The sequence below is a fragment of the Choristoneura fumiferana genome, chromosome 25 (assembly GCF_025370935.1).
Source record: "Choristoneura fumiferana chromosome 25, NRCan_CFum_1, whole genome shotgun sequence".
NCBI lineage: Eukaryota > Metazoa > Arthropoda > Insecta > Lepidoptera > Tortricidae > Choristoneura > Choristoneura fumiferana.
The window spans coordinates 2760299-2778056 of NC_133496.1; the positions used below are offsets into that span (position 1 = coordinate 2760299).

General features: G+C 36.6%; 1 protein-coding gene across 1 annotated transcript in view; it reads right to left on the minus strand.

Moving 5' to 3' along the window:
- Positions 1–17758, minus strand: part of LOC141442106 (homeotic protein empty spiracles-like) — a 49329-nt gene that overhangs the window by 3007 nt on the left and 28564 nt on the right. The gene's annotated exons all lie outside the window — the stretch shown is intronic.

The window sequence follows — 17758 nt, forward strand, 5'->3', positions numbered from 1 at the left end:
TATTGATTCTTGATAAAGGCTTTGAGAAAGAACGTCTGTTTTTTAAGTAAACTGTATTTTTGCTGAGTTTTACAGAACCAGGAAACAATTGGGTAGTTTCTTGGGTAAAAAAATATTAATCCGTCGGTTAGATTATCGGGAAATATTTTTACTGTACTACGCACTTGTAACTCAACTAATTTCGTACAAACAATCGACTGGGAACACAGTTTTTAGATGCAAAAGAGGGCAAAAGCCGACATATCTATATTATAATATCCATAGACAACGGAGAAACATATTTATATACATAAATATATACTTAGATAGGATATTTAAACGTCCAAGACCCGAGAGCAAACATTCGTATTATTCATACAAATATCTGCCCCGACCGGGAATCGAATTAAAAAACACTGGGAACTCCCGTCAACCAATTGAAATCAATTAAAAAATTAGATAAATCACCAAATTTTCCACGCCACTGGCGCGCCACGGTACATTAGTGCTGGATCGACATCGTATACCGTCGGGGTATTTACCCCACGGCGCTGGCAACATTGAAATCAGGGTGTTTACCCCACTGTGTGGGTAATGATGCGTATACATGCAGTGTATGGCGGACTCTTAACGAGTGTGTAGAGAGATGCAGTGCTAATATATGGATTTATTTCTGATTGATACAAAAACCATTAGATAGGTACATTTGAACAAACACATAAATATAAGTACTCACAAAGTTACAATATTTAGTAAGTATTAGATGTTGTCCCCGACTTTGTTTATCACACGCTCGCGGCTTTGTTCTTCTCAGGATCTCAAACTATTTCCACACCAAATGTTTACACGATTGGTTGAGTACTTTGAACGTAAAAACATAAGGAACAAATAAACGTATCTACTCAAATCTGCATTTATAATATTAGTTAGAATTGATACGTAGAATTATCATCAGAGGCCTTAATCTCCAACGCACTCGGAATCACAATCGTTTTCACCACTTCTTTCTGTCACACGGTGTAAGATAAGGGTAGAAAGAGAAGGTGTTTGCTATGGCGAGCCTGCGGGCGGCGGCCACTGGTCTTCAATAGCTACTTATCTTCTTATGATTACTCTAAATTTCCTCTCAAAACGACAGTTAGAATGTGAACCCGAGCGTTTATACCTGGTGAGCTAGCAACGTTGCATTTTTGTTAGTTTTTCTCGATTACCTATTTCATAAAAACTTAAAGAAAATTAAAAAAATTGTCTGATAGAACACTTCTTAATATATAAGTCTTAGTTAATATGTCTACTCCAATAATTATTCGTTATAAACTTTTATTTGCTTTAAAAACCGTTCATAAACATTAATTCGTTTTTAAAGAACATAAAAGTCTATCACGAATAATTATTGGAGTAGACACATTAACTTATATATTACGAAGTGTTCTATCAGACAACATTTTTAATTTTAATTCAATTTTTATGGAATAATCGAGAAAAACTAACAAAAATGCAACGTTGCCAGCTCAGCAGGTATAAACGCTCTTAAAAACCAGCTTTCGTGAGATTCGTGCAAATAGAACATTCTTTATAAAGTTGGCGGGCGTACGAAAATGAGTTCCTCTTACAAACGCGCACGTAACGCCATCTATTGAGTGAGTAATCAAACGACGAACTTTCTGACACGATAATTGCCCTTTCTACCTTAAAATATTATTATTATCCCTTTGTGTGGTTTCTTTATGCTACTTAAGACAAAGTACTTGAACATTTAACTAAATAGCATGTTCTTAACATAAGACAACTCGTTAATTTAACTTTGTATGTAAACAATGACACTTGAAAGGAGAATGTCTGAAATATCGTTATTACTTTACAACTATAATTTTGCAGTTCCGCGGGGCGCCACTTTCTCTGAAACTGTCTTCGTTAATACGGAAATAAGATGTTGACGGATTTTGCCGCACGCAAAGGTAAGTTTGTTACATAAAACTCTGTACCATAGAGTCTTTTTTTAAATCTTGTGCTTACTCGAAAGGAAACAGTAACTATAGGTACAGTCTTTTAAACACTGTAATAATTTATTTAATTTGTTTCTTTTGCAGTCGATGTGAAAGGGGACTGTTTTTAAGACAAATTTATATCTATAATAGACTTAAGTGACTGACAAACTAACGACGCACCACCAAAACCACTAAAGCTAGCTATACTTGAAAATTGACAGATCGTATACCTTAAGTATTTCTAGTGACCTACTAAGAACATACTTTTCTTGTCAAATATAACTTCATTGAGCTTTTACCGTTTTTTCTCAACAAGAGCTATATCCGTACCAAGAGTTGATTCTTAATCTTTTACAAGTGCTCATCTCATCATCATTATACCAGCTGTAGGACGTTCACTGGTAGTTTAAAGCCTCCCCAGACCATAGACCTCCGTTGCTTCGGTTGGTAGCGGCCTGTATCCACCATGACCCCGCGGCTTTAAGCAGATAAACCACTCACTTGTAGTCAAAATAATTTGAATGTAGTGTAGAGTCAAAATAACTTCTTTCGAATTTGCTAATTTATATTTTTATCCAACTAACCACACACCATAAAATCACAATAGAAACCACCAAAACTTCAACATCAACATAAAATCATAACCTCTTAACGTTGTCTACACTTGCCTCATCATTTACCCCCCAATTTCCCTTTTCCCCACGGCACCCCGCGATGGAACCCACTGAGCCCATGGGACCCGTCTGTAATAGCCTGCCTGATTGGCCCGGTGCCCATTTATGCGTATGTAAAAACGGGGCTCGACGCCTTTGGGACCATTTGGTACTTTATTACAAGGATCGCCACCTGTCATGTGGGCGATTTGTTAGAATTGTGGGTTAGTAATGTCATAAATGTAACCACTGATTTACGTAAATATGAACTTAGAAACTTTTTTTATACAAAAATGCGTATCTGTGTAAAGGTAAAAAAGAGGTGGCCTAATGGTTTGACAAAGGTTTGATAAAGCAGAAGGTCGTGGTTTTAAAACCACGCTCGCATCTTTTTAAAATTACTAGATCACTAAACGTACCTACCTAGATAAATTTCGATATGTAACTTTGGAAAGCAACTTACATACAAACTACGCTAGATCAAAATAGAAGCTTATAATAAATGAAGCTACCTACATATTAATGAGATAGTCAGTTTAAAGATACGAAGATCATAATTCTATAATTATTGCTCTTCTCCTTATGATTAAATGAATACTTAGTTTGACCGTGAACGTACACCTCGTTACGTATATGAATAAATTAACAATTACTACATCTATTTAAAACCCAATCCAACTCGGAGCATTCCACAATAACCCAATCACAAGTTAACACAATCTAATAATTACAAAATGGCTACCACTTTCTGAAACATTAATCAAAACGCTTAACTACACAAAGGCTTTGCACCCAATTGATCTCACTTCTCTTTCCAACCCGCCTAAAGCCGCATCTCGTATCTCATAAAAACATCGAATAGGGGTCGGCACAATTTGTCGCATAATCGCGTCACCCCGCATAGCTCTGTCCCTCTCCCTCCGTAATGGATCAACAATAAAGTAATACACAGATAAATAGCTTTCCGCTTAAATTTCGCTCCAAATTCTAGCACTTAATTGCGCGTCTCCCCTCGTAGTTTCATCTCTTTCGCGCGCACTGGGATGCTATTACTGTCTTTGTTGTTCAAGCTTAGGGGAGTACAACCGGGCACATAAGTACTTAATCGTATTTCGGAGTTTGAATAGCTACCCTTTATTTATTTTGTGCTCTTGCTATTATGATCTGTGGAATTCTGTCCCTTTTCCCATTAAGCGATGTTTGCGTAGAATTTACGCGTCACCAGTTTGAAGAGCTGTTTTGGAGTACATTCTGCTTGTATTTCTAGGTCTTTTTGGACTAGTTTTGTGGGGCAGATGGGTTCTTTACTCAATTAAAGTTATAGGCGACGACGGGGGACGTGAGCATTAAATTTGCATCAAATAGCTATAATTGTTTTATGGTTGTTTAAATTAGTTTTGTTGGCTGTGTCATAGAGGGCGTTGAGCGTCACTTAAGTAAATCATGTGATAACTAGCTTTATGTATAAATTATGCCGTTGCATAGTATTGTTATGTGTTTAATGCGTTGAATGATACTCATTTATTTGTTTTATTGTTACTTTTAATGCGGAATTATCTGTATGTGGGCGAACATTCGAGCGTTTTGACCGCGCGGTCAAACGTCATAGCGTTCCACGTTTAGTATAGAAAGAATTTTAATTACATTAAATTCAGCATCGGTATTGTCTTAAAATTTCTTAAAAAATTAACCCTGGGCTTTACCTCTTTTAATAACACCTGCGAAGACACTAATGACAAAAAACGCTGAATATTGATTCGCCCATGTGTATCTATTCTATCAGCTAGTAAACTATGGAAGGAATTTGACTCACTTCTAGTGGTTAGTTGACTTATTTTATTGAATTTGATACACATACGAGTATACAAACAAAAAATAAGTCACCAAAAAACGTATTTAAAAAAATGTCATTTTTGTTTTAGTGGTAGTCTGCGTTACTCCACAAACTGTGTTCATACAAACAAATTGTAGTTGCCACAGAGCACGCTAGTGCACCGGAAGTGGAAAGCGCACGTTTACCGCGTTTCCGGTTCGCATTACCACCGCCTCTAGCATTGTCTGTGGTCTGACTTATCTATGCTTTGAAACTATGTAGAGACTAAGTGCGGGCAGTTTAAAATTATTGTTTTTATCAGTAAAAATAATTAGCGGGCCGCAATGGACGACCGGATAGCCAAGTGGTAAGAGAACCTGACTACGAAGCTTCAGGTCCCGGGTTCGATTCCCGGCTGGGGCAGATATTTGTTTGAATAATACGAATGTTTGTTCTCGGGTCTTGGATGTTTAATATGTATTTAAGTATGAATGTATCTGTATAAGTAAGTTTATCCGTTGCCTAGTATCCACAGTACAAGCTTTGCTTAGTTTGGGCTTTTGCAGGTGGTAGGACCTTGTGCAAGGTCCGCCCGGATTGCTACCACCATCTTGCTCCCTAATCCTTGAAGCAGCAGTGGCAAATCTTAGGCCTCTAGGTTGGCAACGCGTGCAATGCCCTGGTGTTGCAGATGTTTATGATTACCATATTTGCTCGTTTGCCATTTAAGGTCAATTGGTGTCAAGTGTCCCATGATATTTATTTATTTAATTTTGTAACCAATTTATTGAATCAGGCGTTAAGTACTTTACAGAGGACCATAATCTATGCACTATTATAAACAATTAGGTACTTTGCTCACTTGCTGCTGACAGCTACGTCTATGTGACCAAATGTATGTTCATGCGCCTAATCGCGTTCGCGTTTCGAACTCAATCAGAGTTCATCATCAGATTAACACAACCGTTCGCCATGCTACCAGATGTTGCTCTGATGGGTGACACTATTTCCCGGCCCTACAATACCGACATGGAAATACCGGCATGATATTTCGTGTACACGACCATAGAAACTCTTGTCAGTTTGACACCAGTTTGTATGGGAATGTACGCGAAATATCGGGTCGGTATTTCGATATCGGTATTATCCGTGCCGGCAAATAGTGTCACCCGCTCTGATAACGTACCTACTCTAATTGAGTTCAAAATGCATCAGCGTATAGATTGATTGATTTATTAAAACTTTATTTTCACCATAACACAAATTTAAACAGATACAGACAAGAAACACAATATCGAACTATACATAGGTAGGTATTAATAAAGTTAAGATTAACCTAATAGGGTTAGCTAAAACTTAAAAAAACAAATGAAATAAAAATATTAAAACGTGAGGTGGTTACGTTACGTTTACGTTTGTGTTATTTGTACGTGTTCTTCACAGGTTCACGGCTGCAGGCCGCTTCCAACCGAAGCAACTGGAGGTCTATGGGGGAGGCCTATGTCCAACAGTGGACGTCCTACGGCCGAGATGATGATGATGATGATGAACGTTAAATAATAACCTAACCTCACCAACAAAAAGTAGGAAAACCCCTTTGTCACTCCAAAGTGAAAACATGAAAATGAAACATGTCTAGGAACCATCGCTAAAAAACCTGATTTCAAATAAAAAAAACCGCATTCAAATCGGTCCACCCGTTTAAGAGCTACGGACAGACACACAGACACACATAGCGGTCAAACTTATAACACCCCTCTTTTTGCGTCGGGGGTTAATAAAAAGACTTGGGGTGGCTGAGATTTTCAGTTATTTAATGCATAACTTGTAAAGTATACATTCGTACGTACATACCTACATGGCCTCTCTTTCACAAAGACTTTTTATTGATTTCTAAAACTTCACTGCTATAACCCACGCAAAGCCGGGTGTCCGGTTAAACCAAATGCGAACCGGAAATGGTCCGACGTCCGGTTTTCCTCCACCGGAAATAGCCACTAGCTACATTGTTTACTTGGCCGGATGAACTTTATGGATTTCGTTTGGTGATTGATTATCAATCATGTCATTTTACATTAAGAGTTGCGTCAGTGGATATATATGATATTGTATGTTAATTTTGTTATACAAGTATTTTTTCATATGCATTATGCCCACTGCCCTGCCGTGATGGCCTAGGGGTTTGACCTATGGTCTCTCAAGCAGAGGATCGTGGGTTCAAACCCCGACTCACACCTCTTGAGTTTTTTGAAATTTATCTGCGAAATAACATTTTAAATTTATTACGAGCTTTAGGTACGGTGAAGGAAAGCATCGTGAGGTAACCTGCGAAGCAACTCAGTGGTGTGTGTGAAGTTCCCAATCCGCACTGGGTCCGCGTGGGAACTACGGCCCAAGCCCTCTCATTCTGAGAGGAGGCCTGTGCCCCGCAATGGGACGTTCATAGGCTGGGATGGCACAGCTGACGTTGGTGAGGGTGTTGAGGCTTTTCTAGTTAAAGAAAAACTAATCTTAGTTATGTATTTGGGATGATAAAAATACAAAAATCTTTTGAGAAATACGTGGACTAACAAACAAAAAATAAATAAATATTACGGAACATTTGACACTAGGGGCCGTTGTACTCATTGATTGATTTTACTGACAAAACAAAAAGAGACGGCATCACATTTTCCGTCAAATAATTTTAATCAATGGATGGTGAAATGGGGTGTAATTGACCTACTCCCAAAGTAACCAAAGCCGTGGGTACTAGGCAACGGATGAACGAACATATGTACTTAAATAGATAGATGCTTAATAGTACATTGTGTCTTAAGAGCGGTAAATAAGGAATTACGAACGAGAGTCTATTAGAAGCCCGAAGTCGAAGACTGAGGGCTTTAATGAGTCGATGTTCGCAATTCTAGTACCGCCCGTGCGACATGCAATGTTTTTCATCACATTTGCGACTAAATTGTATATTTGTAAAAGAAAAACTAATATTTTTTCAAAAATTGCCGATACCGCTGACTACGCTCTTGGCAGCGCCAGCTCCGCGCCGCTCGATTTAAGACATGCATTATCCGGGTCAATATATTTAATGTCTACTACTCTTATTATAATTCCAATCCGCTAACCTTGACGTCAAATGCTGTTTATCTACTGGATGTAATGAAGAAACATTAATCGGATCTATATTTCAAACAGTTAATTTCTAAGCTTAAAACATAATGACACTAAACGGTATTCTATTTGTATTTGGATTAGATAGACCAATCGATATTCCATCGATCGATAATCGGGTAATAACAATAAAATATTTCCACCGGAAACCGGACGATTAGAAGCAATCAAAATCATCAAGAAAGGGCCAGTATTTTGGGTTCGATGACCTGTACCGTTACTACGTACGCGCCATTATTGTACGAGTAAAAAACTGTCTGTTAGTTGCGGTAAATAAACAAATACCATTTTGTATTAACCAATGAATTTATATTTCTCGATGTAATAGCATCTGCAATCCCCCTGGTGTTGCAGGTGTCTATGGGCGGTGGTGATCTCTTACCATCAGCAGACCCACTTGCTCGTTTGCCATCCAATCGAATAAAAAAAAACATCTTAATGATTTCGTCTAGTCCTCGGAATAAGAACTGTGTTACCACCAAAAATTAAATTACCGTTGAATTACGCACAGGCTTCCTCTCAAAACGAGAGGGCTTGGACCCACGGACCAACTGCGGATTGGGAACTCTACGTAGACAATTGAATTGCATCGCAAATGCAGATTTCCTCACAGATGCTTTCAAATATTATTTCACACATAAAATTCCAAAAAAACTCATAAGTTCCGAGCCGGGGTTTGAACCCAACGATCGTATGATTGAGAGGACGTACTTAAGTCAAATCACCTGGCTACCATGACTATAACACATGTTACCTATTTGAGACAAATTTTTGGCTTTCTCTTACTTTAATCAAACCCATAAGCTACCGCGTTCGTTTTTACTCAGCGTAAGCCTTCCTTTAAAGGTCTCTACACATTACACCGTATCATATCATGACCGTAACAGCAACGTGCCAACGTGTCAGGCAAAAATATATTCTTTGTATCGAAAAGTATGAGACTATGCCCACTACTTAGCACGTTTCGGTAACCAACCGTTGCCGTCGCGTCAAGTCGCGTGTCATGTATGCAAAATACAAAAATACTCAAAACAACCAATCGTACTTTGATTGCTTAGTAGCGACATCTCTTGTCTGGGTGAGCGGTTAGTTCCGAAAGAATGTTATGTCTCTCGATGAGAGCGAAACATAGATGTTGCTAGTGCTGCTGCTTAAGTAGCGTAGTAGAAAAAAGCAACCTGAGATATGTATGCATAGGAAAAATTCGTGTCTAGATTCCTGTCCAGCAGTGGTGTAGGGGTTATAGCACGCAGCACGGAATGCTGAGGACCTGGGTTCGATTCCCAGCGCTCATGATGTCTCAGTTTGTATTTTCTATGTATGCGTTTGATATTCTGTTTGACATTCCGTCTGACAGTCCTTTTACAGTCATGGCAATCTCACGGGAGCTATATTTATTATTAAGTATATCTCCACCCCATTAATCGCAACACTTACAATATAAACAAGCTTCATCCCTCATCTCAGCTCGGCCCCTCACCCAACCCCCCACTGGTACCTACGAGGGGGATACACCCCGCCCAAACCAGGGGCGCATGCGTGGCGAGGGGTCGTCCGGGGTGCACCTATAACCGATTGGTTGCTTGTTTGGTTGTTGGATTGGTGTTTAAAAGAATCGTCGAGGTAAGTTTTTATGTTCTGGATAGAGACGAGGAAACTGAAAAGCGGGTGGGACCTTTTCGCTACAAATGTCGTGATGACAATAGGAATATCGGGTTAAGAAATCGTCATGAAGTCGACAGTGAAATTTACCAGATAAATTAAAGGTGTTGTTGGGAGAAATGTTCAAACGTCGTTATCGTTACTGACGAAGTGTTTTTATAGTGTCAAGGACTACTTAAATTATAGGCAATATTATTGACATTATTTTTGGATATTTACTATTATTATTATTATTTATTTTAATTAAATTATAAAATAACCTAGCTTATTTAATGAAATATTTGTACGCTTGCTTGCAAGCTGAATACAAGGACAACAGATATAATTATGATAAGACCAATGTATTTTTTACTGCAATGTATTCTGACAAATAAAGTTAATTTGAATTGGAAAAGGTTCTATCTTGGTACAAAAATCAGTTCGCAATTCAGTGTACAGTCAAAGTTTAGTACCTTGTCGCTGTCAGTTCTAATTTGGTTCTTTTTGTATGAAATTGTCAGAAGGCGTATAGTGACAAGGTACTAAAGTGTAAAGATAGTTTATACGGGTAAATTGAAATGAGGCTGCACTTACCGGAGTTTTCATAATATTTATAAATTACTAGCTGTTTCCAGCGACTCTGTCCGCGTACAAGTATGAAAAATAGTTTATGTCCCATTCTCAGACCTATATCCTACCGAATACAAAAAAAAAGGTCATGAAAATCGGTCAAGCCGTTTCGGAGTTTGGTTACAAGACATTGTGACACGAGAATTTTATATATTAGATATTCAGTATTTTTTATGTGTAGTACAGTCAGCATCAAAAGTAGCTATACACTTTTGTACTTTGTCGTTTTACAGCCACACAAGATTGTCAATGTGTCAATGCGACAGAGCGAAAAAGTGATCCGATACTTTTGATGTTGACTGTACAGGTAAACTGTAGCTCAAAGTTTTTATTAAGATACACTTCGATAAAAACTTGTTATTTGTTTTATATATAACAGCATCTATGTATTTTTGTTTCTATTTCCATACTCAATACTTTATTCCACATAATGGTTTTACAGGTGGTGTGACTTAAACTAGAAGATCACATTATGCATCCTGTTGGGTGCAGCAATTAAGATTACAATTACAAAATTAATACATTTTCATTTTAAATTTATTATTATATATTTTTTCTTTCTTTCATTGATGACCTCTATCTCACCTTATAGTTGGTGCAAATGATACTGAACATGTAGGTCACTCACTCATTCACTCATCCGTCGAATGCTTTCGATTATTCATTTCATTAGTGTTCGCCATTCATTATAACTACCGGTTTTTGAATTTCTTACTTAAACGGACCCAACATATAACTTACTATTACTAGCTGTCAGTGACAACACAAATAAAGTATTTACAACAAATATCATGTCGTCGATATAATGACAGAAAAGTACTTCTCTATATTTCCTAGTAATTATTTACTGTCAATACCTCGGCGATGTAGACAAGTACAAAAAATGTGAATACATTAGCAAATTTAGAGTCATGTTAGTCATTACGTGGACTTTATTGAGAACCTAGGCTCTCACATACATACACGGAAAAAAAGGATTCCTTAGATTAAGACAATATACCCTTGGTCAAGATAATATTATTAGCCGGACGCCATATTGTATTGGATGAAGACAAATATTATTGTCTTGGGCTAAAACTATTATTTTACTTAAAGAAAATAATTACTTTGATTATTGAAAATAATTGCTTTTGAAATATATTTATCTACAAAAGTGACATCGAATGATATAAATATCGAAGTACGAGTATCGAATATCCTATGTATGAACTATTACGTGACGAGGTCGACGGGGCTCCGCTTCGCGGAGCTCCTATTACGCTCAGTTGAGGCGCTTCGCGCCTTGACGCAAAACTAACCTAACTTAACCTATTGAACATGAATTACCAAAAATATTTGGTTCGGTTAGGTTAGAACTGTGACCACAACAACGCACGAGCCGAGCGAGCGAAGCGAGCGTGCCGCGGCAGCGACCGGCGAGTGCTAAAAATGACTAGATTATGTAAAATAAATGCTATTAAGAGAAAGGAGCAATAAATAAAGCAGATTTGTATATACAATATTTTAATTTTCGACATTCAAATATGTTGACATTTACAACATAGATAATATTGGCTATCGATATTTTTACTCATTCGATATTTTAATCAATCGACATTTAAATCTTAGACATTTTGACCATAGGTGTAAAAACTTTCGATATTGTGATACAATCGATATTTAAATTTTCGATATTTTGAACATCGACATTTTAACCGTAGGTATTTTAATTTTCGATATTCAAATATGGAACCAATTAGGAAACGTACTAGCGGGCAGTCTAGTTATTAATAAAAATAAAACCTGTAAGAAATCATTAGTCAAAGCAATTATCTAAAAGGTAAAGTTGAATTCCACGCAGCATTGGCTCAACATCGGCAATGATCGATTATAAATCGAGCTCCAATAATCGAATTAAGTACGTAAACATTTTATCTTAATGGCCGTCCAACAGCTGCAGGTAATTTACTTAATCATACAAAATTACGGATCGGAGCGTACATCATACAAAATAGATTAAAACCCATTTTAAACTGCTTGACGGGTATGTAAGTATCGTGTTGAAGTGAAGAGAAAACTAAGCAAGCATTGATGATCGAAGTTCAAACAGAAAAAAAGAGTGTTAAGATGCGGTAACCGAATTGGTAGGAATTGGTAGGAATTGGTTGCAAAATATGTTGATACTATTATACTATACTTTGGTATATCCCTTTCAGAACTGGTCAATACAATGGGGAATGGATGACAATTTAAGAAACTCTTGAAATTTTTTTTATCGATAGGAATAACCTTTCTAATTAACAGAAAAAAATATCAGATTGTTAAGTAGCATCAATTAATTTTTAAAATGAAAGAGTTTTCTTTACCGCCAAATTACGACAGTCCGGTTGGTTACGGTTTGTTCCATACTCCAGAATAAAAAAAACATTAAAAAAGAATTTATGTGTCTTTGACTCGATCGTTTTGACAGGTGACACTCTTTACCGGGCCGAATAATACTGACATGGAAATACCTACCCTGTTTTTCATGTACACGCGCATAGAAACTGACATGAGCTTATATAGTCTTGTAACGATTCTGAAAAAATACGGTTTCAGGATTAAAACACTAAGTAAAAATGTAAAACGGGTTTTTTTGCTCAATATTTATAAACGACAGTGAAACCAAATAAATTTTTGCGCTAAAATTTTGATGTTTAATAGTTACAAGGTTTTTTGCTGACTGTACTTGCATTGTCATCCAACTTATATATTGTAGCTATACCAAATTTCAAGCTAATCTGGCCACTGTAGTGGGTCAAAATGAACTTGCAAGATTGGACTCAACGACAAAAACAAACAGTTTCAAATCTTATAAAAAAGAGGAAATCCTTTTCGTGGTTATTTTTTCAAATTATGATTATTTTTAAAAAATACACTTGCTTTTAATGTTTCTATTATAGGAGAAAAGTTATTATTTTTGACTAATGGGGTTGGAACCCCCGGCACGTCATAATATCGTCCCTGTATTGCAACTATTAAACTGAATCAACCGTCTAGTTACGGTTTATACCTTTAAGTGATTTCGCAATATCATTAACGATTGTAATTGGAATGATAACAACAAAAAATGGTATTGCAAGTTAATGAATAATCAATGAGGGCGTGGCACCTTAATCGAGCCGTATGTTGGATAATTTACGATATATGTGTGAACATACAAACTTGCATTCGTCGAAAAACTAGTCATCTACATAGAAAGAAAGAAAGAAAGAAGAAATTTATTCACTAACACAGAAGACACACATATACAGCAACATAGCTGTAAAAATATGCAAGTTGAAGCAATCGGAGGGCCACATGCATTGCTCGAAGAACAGATAACCCTAGGAGGATAAAAGTACTCGAGTGGCGAGGAAAATGATATCTAGAGTTAAGTTGAGATTTAGAGTTTTAGATCCCGTGGGAATATCTAAATAATTAACATCCTGAATTTTTTTCTGAGATATATCTACGATTTTAGCGTAAAAAGTGACGAACATAGACTTTAGCATAATAGTACATTTTTATAGTGACCATATACAATTAAACGTCCACAAAACACTAAGAAAAGAAGTGTATCTACGAAAGTTGAAAGGAGAAATTGACTAAGGGTCTTTTTTTGAGATTCAATATTCAGTATTCAATATTTATTTACTGCAACACCTTTTACAAAAAATTATAAAAAATGATATTGAGTTTCATATTAAATATAATGACCCGGATAACTCACGTCTTAAATCGAGTTTAGTTCGACATGTTTCGGGCTAATCCGTAGCCCTTCGTCTTCGGATATTGAGTTTCAGTGAATTTTTCTCAGTCGTTTAAGCTGTTTCAAATTTTTCACAGAAATATCGCTTAGTCAATTTCTTCTTTTAACCGTCGCTAAGTATACTAAGCGGCAAAAACTCTGGCCCTCAAATGTATGCAGTTATATGTAATTTTGTATGTAGAGTGGGCCAAATTTTGTGCCACTCAGTATATTAGAACTAACACCTATTAGATATGGTTCAAAAGATAAAGTTCTGTAACGGATGGAAGGACACTAAGTTATTCGTAGTTAGTTACAGTCAAAGTAATGGGTCTCTATCCAAGCAAATGTCAGCCTTTGCCTCCAGTGCCAATTACAATCCATTTCGCCATAATTATACTAAATAATATTAAATTATGTCATTATCATAATTTACTTCAAAACGACCGGTGGCAGTATTTTAACGTTAAAGTAAATGCACATCCTGCAAATATGTTTACAAAAAAACGGTCAAAAGTGTATCGGGTCATGCGCGGTTAAGGGCGGGGTGTTATATATGCAAAAAAACACTCTCGCGATCACATTCTTCATCTGTTACTACCCTCCTCTCTCTTTTATACCATACTAGCGTTTACCCGCGGCTTCGCACGCGTAAATCATTAGATACAGCAGTTGAATTGAAATTCCCGGATTTTATTAAATTCGCGTGGGAATTCCCTAAAATTACATCGTGGTTTTCTTTGACGTTAAATTAAAACACGCCTGAATCTATACAGTATTTAAAACATACATGGCAAATTTCATGATTCTAAGCCCAGCGGTTGTTATTTAGAGATTTTATCCGTATCCCGTGGGAATATCGGGATAAAAAGTACCCTATGTTTTAATCCAGGTTATAATGTTTTAAACTAACTTTTTGTCAAATTTCATCCAAAGCCGTACAGCCGTATCAGCGTGAAGAAGTAACAAACATACTCACTCACTCACAAACTTTCACATTTATAATATTAGTAGGAATAGGATGACGTATGACAGAATAAAGTGATCAAAGCAACTATAATTCCGTGTATTAGACAATATTAAGGGTCCACGGAAAGAACGTATCTAGTCACCTAAGCAACTTTTTGAGCTATAGCGGTTTGAAAGTTAGTCATCACGAACAATTACTATAGTTACAATTTATTTAAAAGTAAAAAAATATATATATTGTTTTCAGATTATTTGATTCAACAGTAGTCATAGTTACTTTACGAGCTCTACATTTTGAGATTAAAACCTCAATTTTAAAAAAGGTTACTAGGCATACTCTTTCCGTGGAGCCTTCATATGGCCTCTGATATCAATATAAACAAGTAAATATACGGCAGCCGTGGTATGCCCATTTTTACAATTGAACAGACCCATCTCTTCCCGTGGGTGTCATAAAAAGCGACTAAAGGACCTGATGTGAGAGAGTAGCAGCGCTCTCTATCGCCAAATATGAACTCCAGACTCCAGCTCTACGCTGTGGACTATTTTCCCAAGAATGTCGTCATGAAGGTCCACTGGTTATCTATTGTTTGCCTGAAATTCATAATAATATGCTATAACTTCATTTGCCCAAATGTTTCGTTTACTAGAAAATTTATTTGAAATACTAACGATTAAAGTCAAAAAGCGCAGATTGCAGGAAAACCGCAGGAAAGCAGTCGGGTGCGCAACGCGATGTGTGTCGGCCGCACGCCACTAAGTTAGGGAGCAATTTTTTTGCGAAATGGTAACGGTACTCTACCTACTTCCTTTTTCTAAATAAATAATGATTTCTGAAATCGCGATTAATACATTAAATAACGATCTACCGAATAATTCGTTTAAGTTTGTAGTCTTATATCTATTGTAATTGAAAATAATAATGCTTAAATACACAGACAGACACATATTAAGTAGGTTTAAATAAATAGGTAAGATTAACGATTACGATCTAAGCCATACCTTTAAAAATGTCATTGGTAGCACTTATTAGGGTTTTGCGATAGTCAGCCCTGTGTATCTTACGCACACATTGACGCGTGTACAGACATCGTCGTGCCTATGTAGATTCAAGAACGCGTATTTTGTACGGCGTGGCCGCCGTGTGCTCACACCATCTCCACTTGGTGCAGAAGTATGCACAGCTACTGAATTCGCTTCTGCAGGGCTACTCCGAAATTCGAAAATCGAAGTTGGTATCAAACCAGAGGCGTGAGAGAGATGGAGCGACACGAACTTCGAATTTCGGAATAGGCCCTCTGTGGTGTTCTGCGTCATGTCTGTCTCCTTTCTCGGCTAATGATGATGAAATACAAGAAAGTGAGTGTAAAACTGAATGATTTAGAAACTAGGTCACCGGGTATTGGCCACACCCGTCTTACAGTAGCACCCAACTACTCAGTACAGTCAGCAGCAACAAACAAACGGTTATGAAAAACAAAACAATCATGTACGCGCGAAACCGACTAGAAATTAGAAGCAATTATCAGAGTTAATTATCTGAATCAGTTTAAAGTGTTCTTTTTTGTGCTCTTTAGACTCATGTAGAAATGCAATATTTTCCAGTGTTTAGACTATCTGATTTAAGATTTTTTGCAAGAAAATCATCGTGGAAACAATATACGGGTGTAATTTTGAGTGTGAACAAATATTCATGTTTTTAGCTTAGTTAATGCTGGACACTATTAATACAATAATTCATTTGTCAAAAAAAGTCAGATAAAATTTTCAGTTTCCATAAATTATTGAAATTAAATCACGACCTTGATGTATTGAAACCGCAAATATTACTACAGGCAAGGTTACAAATATTTATATGCAACTATTACAGACCTATAGTTTCCAAAAAGTACTATTTAAGAAATACAAGAAATGTAACATATAACCGCAATTTTCAAGTATTTCTTTAAAATTACAACTAAATATCACACTAACAAAAATGTGTAGTATATAACTATTTTTTCTTACCTCAATATCTGACTAATTTCAACAATGACTTAATGCATAATATTGTCCACCATTAACTGGGTTGATCAACTTTTTCTTGTTAATCGTTGCTATGGTTACGGTATCTTGAGTCACTCTTTAAACCGTAAGTTTATGGGATTAAAATTTGCCAAACATTCATTTTTGTGGTATTTCTAAGCCCCTTCTATAATTGGTCATCTAATAAGCATGTTAGTATAATGTGACACAACGTGTCTTCTGTTAAACTGTATTACTTTTGTCCCCTCGCTGACGGGACAGAATACGAGTAACAACAAGAAATACATAGTTGATCCACCCAACTGTGCTAGAAACATTGATTTAGGATCGCGTTCAAAATTAAATAAATAAATATCATGGGACACTTGACACCAATCGACCTATTAATAAATAAATATCATGGGACACTTGACACCAATCGACCTATTAATCCCAAACTAAGCAAAACTTGTACTATGAATACTAACTAGGCAACGGATAAACATACTTATATAGATAAATACATACTTAAATACATATTAAACATTAGCATTATTAGGTTAACTTGAAAAGATCCCTTTTAGGGATAAGTTCGCCTTTGTACTTTTTGTTTTGTTGTTTTCTTTTTGTGTTTTATGTACAATAAAGTATTTACATACATACATATACATCCAAGACCCGAGAGCAAACATTCGTATTATTCATACAAATATCTGCCCCGGCCGGGGATCGAACCCAGGACCTCAAGCTTCGTAGTCAGGTTCTCTAACCACTTGGCCATCCCATCATTGCACCTTGTAAATTACTTACACAGTGATGTAAATATTTGAAAGAAAGAAAGAAAGAAAGAAAGAAAGAAAGAAAGAAAGAAAGAAAGAAAGGTTTATTTGGCTCCAAAAAGTACCACCTAAAACTAAGACTAGAACTAGCACTAAAACTATGTTACTAGGTGACACGGCAGGATACCAAAAAGGGTCTCCACTCAGCATGTGTTGCCGCACATTATGTGCAGTAACGCTGGTTTTCTGTGGAGCCCAAACGTTAAATAAACATGTATGCTGTTCCTTTGCCCCAGTCAGGAGGAAAAAAAAAAAAAAAAAAAAAAAAAAACCATAGACAAAGGGAGAAGTGATTTGCATCAATGACTAGATGCCTTATATTCCACGTT